This window comes from Crocodylus siamensis, chromosome 12 (genome assembly GCF_052110815.1).
Source record: "Crocodylus siamensis isolate JL-2025a chromosome 12, ASM5211081v1, whole genome shotgun sequence".
NCBI lineage: Eukaryota > Metazoa > Chordata > Crocodylia > Crocodylidae > Crocodylus > Crocodylus siamensis.
Window position 1 is genome coordinate 31936178 of NC_143406.1, and position 15337 is coordinate 31951514.

Sequence of the window (15337 nt, forward strand, 5' to 3'; positions counted from 1 at the left end):
TTTGAACAGGGGGTTAGACTAGATGACCTTGAGTTACCTTCCAGTCCTACTGTCTATTATCTTATATGCAAGACTGACTTTTAAATGGGTCTTCCTGCACAAAATAAACTGCTCCCTTAAACCGAGTTTAGACAAAACTTATTTTCTAAATGCAGCTTTTCTGATTGACCATGCTCATGAATATTAAGCTGACAGCATCTTTTATAAGTATATTTATTTTCTTAAACTTCAAGTCTCTTAATCCTTACTCCTTAGTCCCCCATGGATCAGAACAGCTAGGTTTGAGCCCTTCCATGAAAAAGCCAATTTAAAGAAGTTCAGAAGCCTTCCTACTCCCCATCCAATAGTGCTATGCTGTCACATTTTTTTCCAGAGATGACTGAATCAGTGCCACAGAGCAAGACAACTCAAAGCTGTCTGTGGTTTTCTTTGTAATTTCTGAAACCGTTTTATTTTTTTCTGCAAAATGCATTAGTTCTTTCACATAAATACAATATTTCTCATATTATGCAAAATAATAGTTGTAATAGCTATGTGAACTCTGAAATTAAAACTCATTACAATCTGAAATGTAAAATTAGTTAAACTGCTTTGTTAAAATGATAAAATGCTGTATCCTAGTTGATAAAAAGTGACATGAACACCAGCAAAGATATAAAACACACAGACAGTTCTACAAAAAAAGTCAACTAAAAATGGGCAATACTGAGAAGAAACACTATTAATGGTTGGCAAATAGCTGTATGACCCAGTATGAGGAGCTTTACACATCACCATAAACATATCTGTATTGCAGCAGCTGCAAATTGCTGAACACTACAGAAAACTGCTCACCTCCAGACAGTGATAAAAAGTGGGCCAGTTTGGTCAGCAGAATTAGAGTTGGTGCACTCTGCTGAACTGGCTCACTGATGTAGACTGGGAAGTGAAGGATGTACAACAGTACATTCCCTGTGATGTACCAGGCCCTCCCTTCAGTGAACAGAGGTGGTCCCTAATGACAGCCACATAGCCTCAATGAAGAAGAACTGGATAGGGGTGCACTGATAAAGGTTTTCTTGAATGATACTGATAGTTGATTATTAACCAGCCATATCAGCCGAGACCAATACGATAACAAATTTACAGGAATGCAGCCAGGTAGCATGGAGAGCAGCACCCTGCAGGCAAGTCTGTGGAGGGGAAGGAGTATGGGGCAGAGGCTGGGAGCACTGCCCAGCCAGGGCTGTAAATGGGACCTGGGACCAGGGCAGGAAGCAGGATAGAACTGTAGGTGGCTCATCCAGGGGATCAGTGTCCCAGGGCTTAAAAATGGGAATTAACTGGGGCAGCCGACTCAAAAGTCAGAAGATCACACAGAGAGCAGAGCTGAGGAACAAGCCAAGTCAAGAAACCAGGAGATCTCACAGAGACAGGAGCTGAGGAGCAAGTCAGAGGGAACAGCAAAGCAGTTTACGGTCAGATTCATAGACTGTAGAGTGAGAAGGGACCACAAAGGATCATCAGGTCTGACCCCCTGCTCCAGGTAGGAAAGAGCACTGAGGTCATATGACCCCAGCCAGGTGTCTATCTAGCCTCCTCTCGAAGACCTCTAAGTTAAGTGAGAGTACCACCCCACCCAGCAGCCCATTCCAGATTCTGGCCACCCATACTGTGAAAAATTTCTTCCTAATGTCTAACCTGAATTTACTCTCCACTAGTTTGTACCCATTATATCTAGTTACTCCTAGGGGTGCCCTGGTAAATAGTGTATCTCCAATTCTCTGTTGTCCTCCCTTGATAAACTTACAGGCAGTTACAAGGTAACCCCTCAGCTGTCTCTTGTGAAGGCTGCAGAGATCCAAATCCCTCAACCTCCCCTCGTAGGGTCTTGCATGGAGGCCACTAATCATATGAGTGGCCCTCCTCTGAACCCTCTCCAGATTCTCCTCATCCCTCTTGAAGTGCAGTGCCCAAAACTGGACACAGTACTCCAACTGCGGCCTGACCAATGCTGCATAGGTTGATACCTGTTGCCTGGACAATTCCTGTTCTGAGTCAGGGGTTTATACAGGGGGGAAAAAATAAAAATAAAAATAAATAAAAAAAATAAAAAATTGAGGGTCAGCTGACGCTGGCCAGCCATTCCAGTGCCAGGGAGTAGACAAAGGGTTGCATCCTACTGAAAACTTCAGCCTCAACTAGCCTGGGTGACTACTCATAGGGTGGCAGGCATGGATAAGCAATTTTTCCAAGCAGATACCTCAGGTTCAAGACTATGGTCTGACACCACTGATTCACAGAGCCTGTTGTCTTTTCATAGAAGGAAATTGGGTAGGTCAGGCATGAATTGCTCTTGGTCAATCCATGCTAGCTGCTCCTGATCACTTTGTTTTCCTCCAGGTTCTTGATAATAGATTCCTTGAGGACCTGCTCCATGATCTTTCTAGGTATTGAAGTTAGACTCTCTGGTCTGCAGTTCCTTGGATTCCCCTTTTTCCCTTTCTTAAAAAATGAACACTATATTTGCCCTTTTCCACACCTAAGATCACATCTGACCTCCACAAATTCTAAGAAAGGATAATCTATTGCTCTGAACTTACCTTAGCCGATTCTCTCAGTACCCTAGGGTGCATTCCATCTGGCCCTGCCAACTTGAAAGTTTATGAGACCAGGTGGAGGTGGTATGGGGGCTTTGGGCCTGATCCCAGTATGCATGAGGCCCAATCCTGCTCACAGATGCCTCCACATTAATCATATGGCCCACAAAGCCAAAATATTGAGCACCACTTATGTAGAGCAATTCCTGCCCTTGCTGCAGGAAGCACTACAATATTCTTATAAACTTTGCCCGTTGGTGCCTTTTCTGTTACGTTTCAGTATGCCTACGTTAATTTCCTCTTTTACATCAACCACCATTTCAATTTGGTGGTTTGATGTTGACTACACATCTAATTCTCTAACAGTCTCTCCCTACTCTTAGGGTAGCACTTAAAGTAGCTCTCGATAGCATCTGTAAGCTGTAATAACCCTTCAAGGGGGAGCTCCCTCTAAAACTAGCTTATTTGTTGTCCGCCCCTCCCCCCCCTTGGCTACTCTCTTCCTGCTGAGCTTCCTCTTTCTTATATCCACTGTTCCTTCGGTGTAGCAAGCCGGACTAAAGGAAGGGCCTCCCAGTCCTTATAAAAGCATGCCACCTACTTACAGAAAATCTGTTCAGTGCATTGTCATAATGTTTCCAGCAGAATTTCAACAGATTTAAATTTTATAAAAGGAAAAGTCTTTCACACCAGAAAAATTGCCTCTCTCTCTAGAAATTTGATCCAGAGCCACAAACTAAGAACAGTATTCTTGGAGCTTCAAAAAACTTTTGATTTAATCAGGTTTCCTTTAACCCAGATTGTCAGAATTATATTATTCCAATAACCCTGGTCCTGAATGGCTGAATTTCTGCTGTTAGGCATGGGCTGAGAGACCAAGAAAACTGCAAGAGGTCTGTATAGAATGAAAGGACACAACAGCTTCAGAACTGGCTAAATTGGCTTCCAGTAATTCTGACAGCAAAAGTCTAAAATTGGGTCTATACTTCTATTCTTATTTTAGGGGGCAGATGGAGCATCTGAACTGGAAAAATCCTCTCTAGAAAACATATGAAAGAGAGCTTGCCTCTGAAAATTGTCGAAGAGGAAGTACATAGTTAACACATTCCTGTAAACGTGGTGCTTCTTGCTGTGATCTCCTAGAGCTGCTGTGCTTGCATAGCCAACACCTAGGAAGTTATTACCACCCTCACCACTGTCACTGATCAAATCAGAAGCCAGGATTAATTACTCCTTTCCAATATTGTGAAGATTTTTATGCTGGACCTACCTGCTCATGCCACTAAAATAGGCCCAGAATCACTCAGAAAAGGAATTTTGCAGACATCATGGTATTGGAAATGCAGTACCAAATTTCATGGATATACATAGATCCAGCCCTTCATAGTGCAAGATCACTGAAAAGTGACCCTGCCATGCTCAAAGGTATCGCCCCCATACAATCAGATTCTTTACTGGTAATTGGACCATTGCTCCTCGTTCTGTCATCTGCCACCACCGAGAACAGTCTAGCTCCATCCTCTTTTGAACCACCCTTCAGGTAGTTGAAGGCTGTTATTAAATCCCCTCTCAGTCTTCTCTTCTCTGGTCTAAATAAGCCCAGGTCCCTCAGCCTGTTCTCAGAAGTTGTGTGCCCCAGCCCCCTAATCATTTTCACTGCCCCCCACACCCTGTGGTGTTGGCCCCAAAACTGGACAAAGAACTCCAGATGTAGCCTCACCAGTACCAAACAGAGATGAAAAATCATTTCCCTCAATCTGCTGGCAACACTCCTACTAATGCCGCCCAGTGTGTAATTAGTGTTCTTAGCAACAAGGGCACACTGTTGGCTCACATTCAGCCTACTGTTCACTGTAACCCTTGGGTCCTTTTCTGTGGAGCTGCTGCTTAGCTAGTCAGTCCCCAGCCTGCTCCGCCCTATGTGCAGGACTTGGCACTTGTCCTTATTGACTTAACCAATCAACTGCAACAATTGATTTAGCCAATCACTTGTCCTTATTGACTTATTCAATCAGTTAATTTCAAAATAACCTAAGCCAATCAGAGCTGAAAAACCGTCCCCATCCACAGCTGTCAACGAGGCTGCCTAAATCTGCTTCTGCTACTGCAGTAGATTCCATGACAGATGGGCACCTTCTTTAAGAAGAGAAACAACAAGAAAAGCAATACCAGTGTCTTAATTCGGGAGAGTCAAACTCAAAATATGTTAGTGGGCCACATCTAACCCATGGGGCTTCTCACTGCAGCTCCCAGAGCCTGTGTGTGTCAGTGTGGCCAGCATGAGGAAGTTAACGGCACTGCTGCTCACACCCCCAACTATAGTTTTACATACCAAACAGCAATTGGCAACAACCAAGGGTAGGGTGACATTAATTGCATAGGTACTGCCAGCACAGCAGCTCTAGGAGCCCACAGCAAGAAGCATCAAGGGGCCAGATCTTGAGGGGTACTGTCTGGCCACAGAGAAGCCCACAGGCCAGAGGAGCCACATTTATGGGCTGTATGTTTAACACCCTGTCTTCTTCATTCATGGCACCTCTGATGGCCCTGAAGGGTAGCTTAAACTACTCCACCCTTTATACTTTTAGAACTCTTCAGGGGTTGAGGAGAGGGGATAAATGGTCCCATTGGACGACTGCTTTCAAGGTTTTTCATAAGTTGTTAGAGGCTGGAAGGGACCTTTCAGATCATCTAAGTTCTAGAAACTTATAGCACAAGTACCATGATCATATAAATAAAAGATGCAAAGACCAAATAATTTAATTTAAGTTACGTGGTTACACTTTTACAGCCTCATGTTACTGTCCCTTTTATACAAAAAATAGAGTGGAGCAGTTGAAGACTTATTAAAACATTCAAACTTTTACAAATAGGACAATTTCCATATTCGAAATCAATAAACTAATCTTTGGAAAAAGCAATAGCTTATGTTGGCAAGACTTAGCATGTTAACTTTAATGCTTTTTGTAACTTTGTTTAATAAAACGCTCTAAATTGAGATCTATGTTCCTTAATAATATAATAATAATATTTATTTCTGTTCACCTATCATCACAGAGAAATATAACTATTACACACACACACACACACACACACACACACACACACGTGAGCAAGCAAGCAAGCGAGCGAAGCACCAGTATGAGGCTCTAGAGAACCTTACAAATACAAAAAAAAGAAATAAAGGATCTACACTCTCACTAAGGGCAATCAATCCCCTCCTGATACAAGTCACTTGTTTAAATGGCTTATTGAACTCAAACCTAGTAAACTGGTGCTTTGACAGACATGTTTATAAAGTCAACTTCAGTCAGGAACTTCTCTCTCAAAAATAATAGAATATTATCTCCAGGGGTACAACTCTTACACTAACAGATGACAAGAGAAATGGTCTCTCAGGTACCTTTGGCATACAGAGGCTTAAAATGGTTTGCAAATTAGCACCGAAAACTCAGATAATGGGAATCAAACTGTAATATACTTCCTATTGTTATGGTTTGTGAGTAGACAGCCATATGCTGCCTTAATTTATATCTCCACATGGTTCTACAGCACAAGGTATTGCAAAAAATAAAAAAATAAAAAAAATCAAAAAAAAAATCAAAAAAAAAATCAAGAAACTTGTTCAAGAAATTGGTATGAGCTTAAAGTCCTATGAGAGAATGAAAAGGTGCACTTCTTAAATTGATTACTGATAAAATACAGGCCTTTTTATAGCTATTACTCGTACATTTAGGGGCAGCGAAGGCTCTAACACCACCCATTTACACATTATATTCAAATATACTCAGGCATTCAGTTAAAGAAAAAAAGTCTATTGAATTTTACAAAAATATTAAAGTGTGTTTTGAAAAAATACTGGTGTGGAACAAAATGTTTATACATATTCTTCCAAATATAATGTACCTTTAAATTATCCACAATAACTTTGTAGAAGCAAAAATATCAAGTCTTTAATATTTTCAGCATCTTGTGTGCTTTACAGGCATGTCTATAAACAGAAAAATCAATGAGGAAAAATATTAGACTTTTTTGAAGAGGATCTCTAGCAATTCAAAAAACTGATTAGATTCACAGCTTTCAGTCTATTATACCTTTCTCTTTGTCCTTTAGCCTTCCTATAACCCCTCTTTTTAAAATTAGCACTGGTAGAAATTTCTTGAAGCATTCCTAAAAGGTTAAATTACTTTATGATTTCATTTGTTTGCTCAGCTACTTCAAGATGTTCCCATTTATGTAAGCTGCAGGTGCTATTCTGTTTATTTTAGCGCATGTAAACTAAGCCCTTGAATTGAACAAAGTGAGGAAAGCATTAGAATTCAAGTTAGAGAGGAAGGAACTGCACAAATGTTTCCTGTAGAACATGCCACTTTCCATCTTCCTTCAAGCACATGATCTTCTATTTCACAAAAATGTCTATGAACAAAGTAGAGAGGTAGTTATCTACATCAGTCCAAAGTTAGAAAGAGGGCAGAACAGGGTGGCACCTTAGATATTAAGTCATTCAGAAAGTAGGCTGTTGTTTGTGAAAGTTTCTGCTTTTCTGAATATGTCTCTATAATGTCTTCAAGATGCCACCCTGCTATGTCTTCTGTATGAACAAAGTGCTTTTTCCCCCCAAAAAGAGTAACTTTGTTTTCTTTTACGTTAATGATTTTCTCAGGAATTACTGGGAACAAAAAGCTACGTTTTATTTTACTCGTAATCCTATAATAAAATATTTACAGTGAAAACTTAACACCCCCCCTCTTAGATATAAAGTAAAACTCTCATTTAAAACAGAAGCAGAATTTCATAGTCTCCAAATCCAGCAATAAACTAAATGCTTGTAGAAATGAATTCAGAATACAGCTCCTATCCAACATAGCACAGTCAGAGGTGATTAGAAACACCAATTTACCAAAAGCTGTACATATTCAGGGCAACATTTATGTAGGCATGTATCATAACTGGTAATATGCCGGAATGGAACATTCTGTATTGCAAAAGGTGGAATAATTTAGTCAGAAGAACACATTTTTCACATACATTTTGGCACTACAACTTGTGCAAATGCACAGAAGAGTAGTACTGGTATATTTTTAGCTATCTGTAATGAGTGTTTTTCCTTTTTGAAAAGTTAATAATACCATTTTGCCCCTTTCTTCTGTTCTGTTTCTTTCAGCTAGAAAGGAGGAAGAAAGTCTATACCATGCAATCAGTCTCCAAAAAATCTCTTCAAACTGTCAGATCGAGTTCTTGAAGACTACCCTTTCTCTCCCCTCACAATAGAAATGTCTCAATTTTATTTATTAGTTTATTTTGGATCATGAAATAGATTCTGGATTGTACTGAAAACTTAATTTTAGAAAACTTAAGCTGAAAAGAAAATTCCAACCTGTTTTCCTTTTAGAAGAATGTGTTTATAAACTAAGCTGCAAGTCCCACAATATTGTTCTTAGAGATGGTAGCCCTCTATCCAGCGAGCACACGAAACATAGGCAGCAGCAGTATACTGTCTGCCAACAGATGTTAATCCCAACCTGAAGCACACAAATTTACAAGTAACTAAACTCCAGAGGATGCCTGATGTTCTGCAGAGTTGCCTGGCTTTGGAGAATCCAAATTATACTCTCTAATCATAGACTTCCAAGGGCTCTCCAATTACATGAAAGGTTCTGTTGTCCAAAGGCATTTGAATTGTATATAGTATACATCCCATTATCATGTATAAACCATCACATTCTTCGCTCTCAACTAAATACAGAAAGTTGCCTCTTAACTTGTGATGCAGAGTTTTGACCATCAAATAAATGATGCAGCCAACTCTCTATTAATAGTATGCAATTCCTTTACATTCACATTTGTCATTATTCTGAAGTCAAGATTAGAATTAGAGCTAATTTATTAAATTTTGCAAATTCCTTCCTTCCTCCAGAGTCATAATTGTGACTTAGAAGCCTCCTTTGCTATGGTTACCAAGAGTAGTACTTGTTGTTCTCCAGGTTATATTGGCACTTAAAGTACCTTAATTTCATAGTAAATTGTTTTTCTTTGTTTAGTCTCTCTTTATTCTAGCTGCCTGTAAGATTTCTGGCTTTTAACAACACACTTAATAGGTACCTTTTCCAAAGAAGGTATCTGCTGACAAATAGAAGCTAATGCAGAGACTCTTCTGGAGTATACTTGTAACCAAACAAAGAGCACTGAAACAATACATTTGGAGTCAAGAAACCAGCGTCTGGACTGTCTACACTTTTTAGTTAAATGACTACTGAAATGTTTGAGAAGACCTTTCTTTACATTTGCTTATTGAAAAAAATCTTTAAAAAAAAAAAGAAGGGAAAAACAAAGAAAGTAAACAATAGGCCTGAATCGGTTTATGACCTTAATCTCACTGATGTACCCACTATAACTTAATGGTATCCTTCTAATTAGATGCTGCTTTCAGTTGTGTTCAGCATAGTTATATCTAATCAATGGCCAAAGTAAGTAATGTTAAGAATACTCATTCAAACACAAAGATGTCCCAGACTTTGGAAAACAAGACCAAGGCATATGGCAATCTATTCTCCTTGTAACTGAGAAATACCTCTGAAGCCAAGGTAGTTCTCTCCTCTACTTCAGAAAAGTTGATAAAGCTAACTTTTCTACCCCCATGGATGAAACATGGGCATACGCAACTTTCTCTTGCAATGGAACAAGATCACAAGAGTCACTCATTCTGCCTATGTAAGTGCCAGAGGATTAAGCTTAATCCTCAAATCACTACCCATTTTTTTTCACTTTATTTAAAAGAAAAAAAAACCTTTTTAGAGCAGTTTCTGAAAACTGCAATGTTCTTAACATTATAATGCTATAATCCAGAGTCCATGCCCTCTCTGCTTTAAGAGCAAGTTTCTCACAAACTTCAAGGCCAAAATGAACTGGAATTCCTTTTTCCATACTGGAATTAACCAAATACTAACAGGGCAGAAGCTTAGGGTCAGGGTGTGTTTACACTGCCCAAAGCCCTCCTAAGGACGGCCCCTCTTAAAATACTGAAGGCGACAAGGATTTCCTGATAGCAAAAAAAAGAACCCAGAAAAGGTGGTGCAAAGCACACCAAAGTGCATTCTGCCAGGACAAACACGGGGGCAGGGAAGCAGGCAGCCCAGGACTGCCTGCTCTCCCACCACTGTGCACTGCAGCCCCCACGCTGAAGCATCCTGTGCCCCAACCAGCCGGGGAGTGGCACAGCCCTGTGCTGCCTGCTCCCATCGCCGCATGCTGCAGAGCCCCCCTTTTCTCATGGTGCACTGCATGCCAACCAGCTACTCACCAAGTCTACATGCCACTCCTTGGCTGCCTGGGGCATAGGGCACCTCAGTGTGTCCCCATGTCCTATTCCCTGGCTGCCTGGAGCACAAGGTGCCCAGTGTGGGTGCTGCCTGCTAGCTAGCCCTACACTGAGGCACCCTGTACCCCAGCCAGCCCCCCCTGCAATGGGACAATATATATCTCACCACAAACCGCATAAGCAAGGGTGTGCACTGCAGCACAAAGTAGCAGCACTAATCTGTGTCCCACTATTTGTGTGCTGCAGACATATGCCCCTGTTTGTGTGGATGCAACTTGTGTGTCCTAAAGTGTTCTTCTATAGGTCTATGCATCTCTAAACAGTTGAAATGGGAAACAGAAAGAATTTGTATAGAGATAACACGAAGTCATCACTGTGTTTTACCAGTAACTTGGCCTCTAAATTCCTTATTTTCAAAAGACTTTTAAGTTTCTTGTTTAAATGGAACATTAAATGAAGCCTTAAATGTGGGCATGGGACCCACAACCAGCACTTCATTAAAGAACAATCCTGGCCTACTCCTCCAGTGCCCTTCTCTCCTTGCACACTGGAAATACCCTGAACTAGCTACAGAGGACTGCTATAATCAGTAGCATGCTATGACTTGCCAAAACTAGTGAACTATACTATCACATTATCCAATTTAAATAAAAACATATGTAAAGATATTGTGGAAATTATACTGGCAACAATAACCTTCCAAAATGTGAACCGATAGGAAGCCTTTTTAACACCATCTTCGAGTCTTTATCTACCGACACAGTTATTGTTGTTGTTACAGTACAAGCAAGCAAGTGAGCAGCAAAACTGCAAAAATCTAGCTGGTTTATATTATTATAGTCATAATCTTCCCAGGAGTAGTAAATGTTGAAAAAGAAACCGCTGTTAGCCAGAGAAGCTATGAAACTGAAGGCAAGGCAGGTAAAGAAGTAATTGCAGAAGAGCAGGACCCCGATGCAAGACTCCAAAACTAAATCACAAACCAAAAAGCACACAGTAAAAAAATAAGTAAGTTAACAATAACGATAATCACAGCAGCAAAAAACGACAATCACAGCAGCAAAAAACTACTATGGCTAGAGACAAAAGAAACATTTACTACTGTATCAGTTGGATGTGGTGGTTTCAGAGAAAGTGAGAAACAGTATTGCCTCCCTTGACATTCAAATTTTTTTACAGTCAATTCACTTTTATTTCTGCTGAGAGCATTGACTGTATTATAATGTTATGTAACAAAACAGGTAAAGGAAGTTTTATCCATCCAGTGAAGCCAACTTCTTTGAGCAAGGAATGCATTCAAAGATGATAAAGAATCCTGACATAAATCTAAGGGAGAAGGAAGAAGAATAAAAATGAGGACCCCTCCCCCCACACACACACCTGCCCTGAAAAAAACACCTTAAAATGTTTAGGGCTCTTTGTGTATTATTAGTGATTTAAGATTTTAACATTTTTAAAGAGCATTTGGATGCAAGAAAACAGAATCCTATTGTAGTAGACATAATGAATAAGCAACAATCTGCTCATACAAGGATTATATTAAATATAATGCATTCTATATAAGCAATGTTTGTAACAATATAAACTACACGCAAAGACCCATCTATACAAAAGGATTATGGTATCATCATTTTGTGAAGCAGGAGGGAGCACACATCACACTATAATTTTTACTCGTATACCAAGATATTACTTACCAGCATAAAACTCTACCACACATCTAGGTCCAAATAGGGACCTACCAAAATCACAATTTTGCAGGAATCATGAAATCTGGCATTGTCTGTGAAACCCACAGCTGGACAACAGCTGTGAAATCCACAAAAAAACCCCCAAACTTACTGAAAATAAAATGCTGGCTCCACAGGGTAGCCAGCAGTCCTCATGGCATGGTGTCCCAGCCACATGGCCCACGAGGGAGGCAGGGGGAGAGGGGCTACAAGCATGAAGGGGAGCCCAAGATAGCTGCCAGGTTAACGGACCGCTGATTGGCTGAGGGGGCTGCCTGTTTTGCAACCCCACACCTCTCTACCAATCAGTGGCAAGGGGCAGGGCTGCACGACAGACAACCTTCACAGCCAATCAGCAGGAAAGGACAGGGCCGCAAGACAGAAAGCCCTCACAACCAATTGGTAGTAAGGGGCACAGCCGCATGACAGACAGCCCCTGCTACCCATCAACAGCAAGAGGCAGGGCCACCAGGGCCCCCTGGCCAATCAGAGGCATGGGAGGGAGCACCGCAATGAGCCCACGAAAACAGCAGCTGGCCCCGTGATCTCCCCACAAAATCACCCAGGTGTCTCCTCAAGTCGGGGAGACCCGTAGCCAAATCCTGCAAAGCACATACTAAACTTTACGTGCTAACTAGTCTAAAAAATCATTCCAAGCATGCAACGTGAAGTCTTCTCAGGACTGGGATTTGGATATATAGTGCAAATTCAAATCAGTGAACAATGTTAAGATTGGGTTGTCAATATAAGTGATATGGAATGCTACAAAGTATCAACTCTGACCATGAGGCACAGGCTTAAATGCTTTACTTATTGATTTCTAAGTATTTTAGTATTTGGGGAGTCTTAAGCAGCACAATATTTTGTAAAGAAGATTACAGCTGATCTTCACTGGAAAATATGAACCAACATAACTCTTTGTGTTCTTGTATTAGCTTCCTCTTCTTTTATTGTGATGTAGAAAGGCAAGTCAACAAGTAACTTTGATGTCTACATAAGTCGAAAATAAATCTTCAGCATCTGTTTTCCATTTTAGATGTGATTGCAAAAAGACTGTTTTTCAGAACTCCAGCTTATACAAGCATAAATATGTATATACATACTTGCAATGTGTATATGTTTTATGTTCTGGAGCATGAATTTCTAATGATTTCCTCATGTTTAAACAGCAAACTGATCAATTTTGACATATACTTCTCTTTAGGATAGGTGGTTTTGTGCATACGGCATGTACTGTAATTGTAACAGAATCTCAACTCTAAGTTGTATAACGTCATACCTTATGTACAATTTCTTGAGAACTACACCAGACTTCTGATAATGATCCAGCAGGGAGGAAAGCAACTGTAAGTTGATGTGACATCATTGTCTCATACATCTACTTGGCTTTTTCATACTTGTAGTTGACTAATCAGTTTTATAGTTCCATCTTCTAACTTCTTATTAAGAATAACTTCTGTCATTTGCTATTAAAAAAAAAAAATCACCTGCAGAAGCAGCTCCCTCATTACTAGTATAATATCCGTACATATTGTTATTCTTCAGGATATATCATGCATAAACATAAATACACTTTTCATCTTTTAACACTTATTGCAATGAAACCTCAGATTTTAAATACTATTCATTAATTAAACAAAAAAAGTAGGTATTTTGGTGGGGCAAACTCCTTTGATTCAGAAAAATAGCTACTGAAAAGGCGTACAGTAGTGAACTTTTCTCTCTAGCAGTAGTAACAAATGATACTCAAAAGTGATGGTCCAGATAAAATAAAGATTAAGTTGCTGTCTTAAATAATCATTTTTATTTCTTCTTATCACCATTAACATTAGCATTAACATTTTTTGTATGTTGTTGTAGGTAATAGATTAAGATGAAAATTTTCATGCATCCCAAGCCATTTTTGAAGCACAGTATAAGGAGACCTGTAAATTATTTAGACTAAAATGAGCCTTTTAAATGGTAAAGCTGAATAAATAAATTTGGAGTTGCTCTAAAATACTGTTTCAACAAACAAGAAATATTTGAAATGTTAACCTTACAGCAAACTTCTAACATTATTTACAGCTCTCTGGAAACTCACCAAACTTTTTTGAAGATACTAATAAAGGATGCTTACTTACAGTCTTAAGAATGCACATTCTGATAGGGTAAAAGTAATAAAACAAGTAGTTTCTGATTTGTTTTGGGCTTGTCTGTATTTCATGCTTCAATGCTAAGACTTAGAAGAATAACTACAGACTCATCCCTTATTGTACTGCTTTGGTTCTCATGCCCAGACTCAAGTCAATTTTCAAACAATATTTAATTAATAGCTCTCCTCAAGTATCGAAACATGAAGTATGTCAGAGTTCTATGTATTCAATGCACAATGCTAATATTAACATCTGGCTTTAAATAGGTATCTGAATACTATTTAATACAGTGGTTTTCAAACTTCCTAGTCATGGAACCTGTTCATATCACTTCTGCCACAGAACCCCTACCCCTGTCCTAAGGACTGATATGGAGCCAGGCAAACAAGACCCACAATGGCAGTACATTGCCCCCCTGACCCACTCTGCCAGTACTGCCCAGTCTCTTTGTGGAAACCCATATGAACAAAACGCACAATCCCAGAATTCCAAGGAACACAGCTGGAAAACCATGGTTTGGTATATTCTCCAACGTGTAATTGTTCTTAAAAATATGAAAGATTTTTGGGGTGATGGTTTTAGGCAGGTCTCAGGAAGACTGGAGAAAGGTTTTGTGGCAGTTGTCAGAATATCGCAGGAGCTTTATTGCACACTGAAGACTAAGTGATTTTCAATTATTCTTTGGGTTTCTCAAAGCTGCCTTGAACTTCAGCTGATGAAGAAAAGCTAAAGAACCAGTGCCAGGGAGTTTGGTTCATTGTGTTCAATAGAGCATGCAACGATTTTATTTAGAGATGCTGAGAGATGAAAGCTTTATGGCTGCCAAGTTCAAATAGGTTTAATTTGGGTCATTAAACATTTTCTAGGCATAATGTTGGTTGTTGCCTGGCATGCTGCTAATGAAGCAGCAAACACACTCATTCCAGGGAAATAAAGGTCACAGCTGTATTAAACCAACAGGACAGGCACACAGCTAGCTTTGCCAAATCCACTCAAAGGAGCAGTTCTCTGAGCAGCCTGAAGGCATCATAGTAATTCATTTTACATAGTGGCAGGGATGGATACAGGAGTGGGGAATTAGAGAGTGGGGTGAACCCCCCTTTGGTTATGTGGCAGACACACAGCGAGTTCTTTGTAGTTACTGGTCTGTTGGCATGGATGCTGACATAGAGTCACCGGTTTTGTGCAGCTCTGGAACGTATGGAGCGAACTCTGCCACCACTCATTCCCCACCCTTTGTCCACTGCCAAACTGGGTGACAAGAGAAAAGGTCAGGCAAGTACTGGCAACATCCATCTCCTTGGTTCCAGAGCCATGCCAAAGTGGCAGTTCTGGCAGGAGCCCTGCAAACAAGCCAGGGAGCTCATAAAGGTCACTGCACGTGTACGGCCAAAAGGGGTGGGGGGAAGAAGGAGGACTGAACCCTGACACCTCCCCCAGATCTGCCTTTACCTACAGGATAACTGAAGCCCTCACCTCTACTTTCTGCACTCCCTGTAGATACAATTACAGAACTTTTGTCTAACACTAGTCTCAGGAAGAGATGCAAGGGATAAGAGTAGGTGTTCTTTGCCT

At 40.2% G+C, this 15337-nt stretch overlaps 1 protein-coding gene across 7 annotated transcripts in view; it reads right to left on the reverse strand.

Annotated features, from left to right (window-relative positions):
* MRTFB (myocardin related transcription factor B) overlaps nucleotides 1-15337 on the reverse strand; it is a 220742-nt gene that overhangs the window by 140315 nt on the left and 65090 nt on the right. The window contains exon 1 of one of the 7 annotated variants that reach the window (XM_090023896.1): nucleotides 6486-6505. The exons of the other annotated variants lie outside the window; for them this stretch is intronic. The gene's annotated coding sequence lies outside the window, so the exon portion shown is untranslated. Of the gene's footprint in view, nucleotides 1-6485; nucleotides 6506-15337 lie in introns of those variants that run through there. 7 annotated transcript variants of the gene reach the window in all.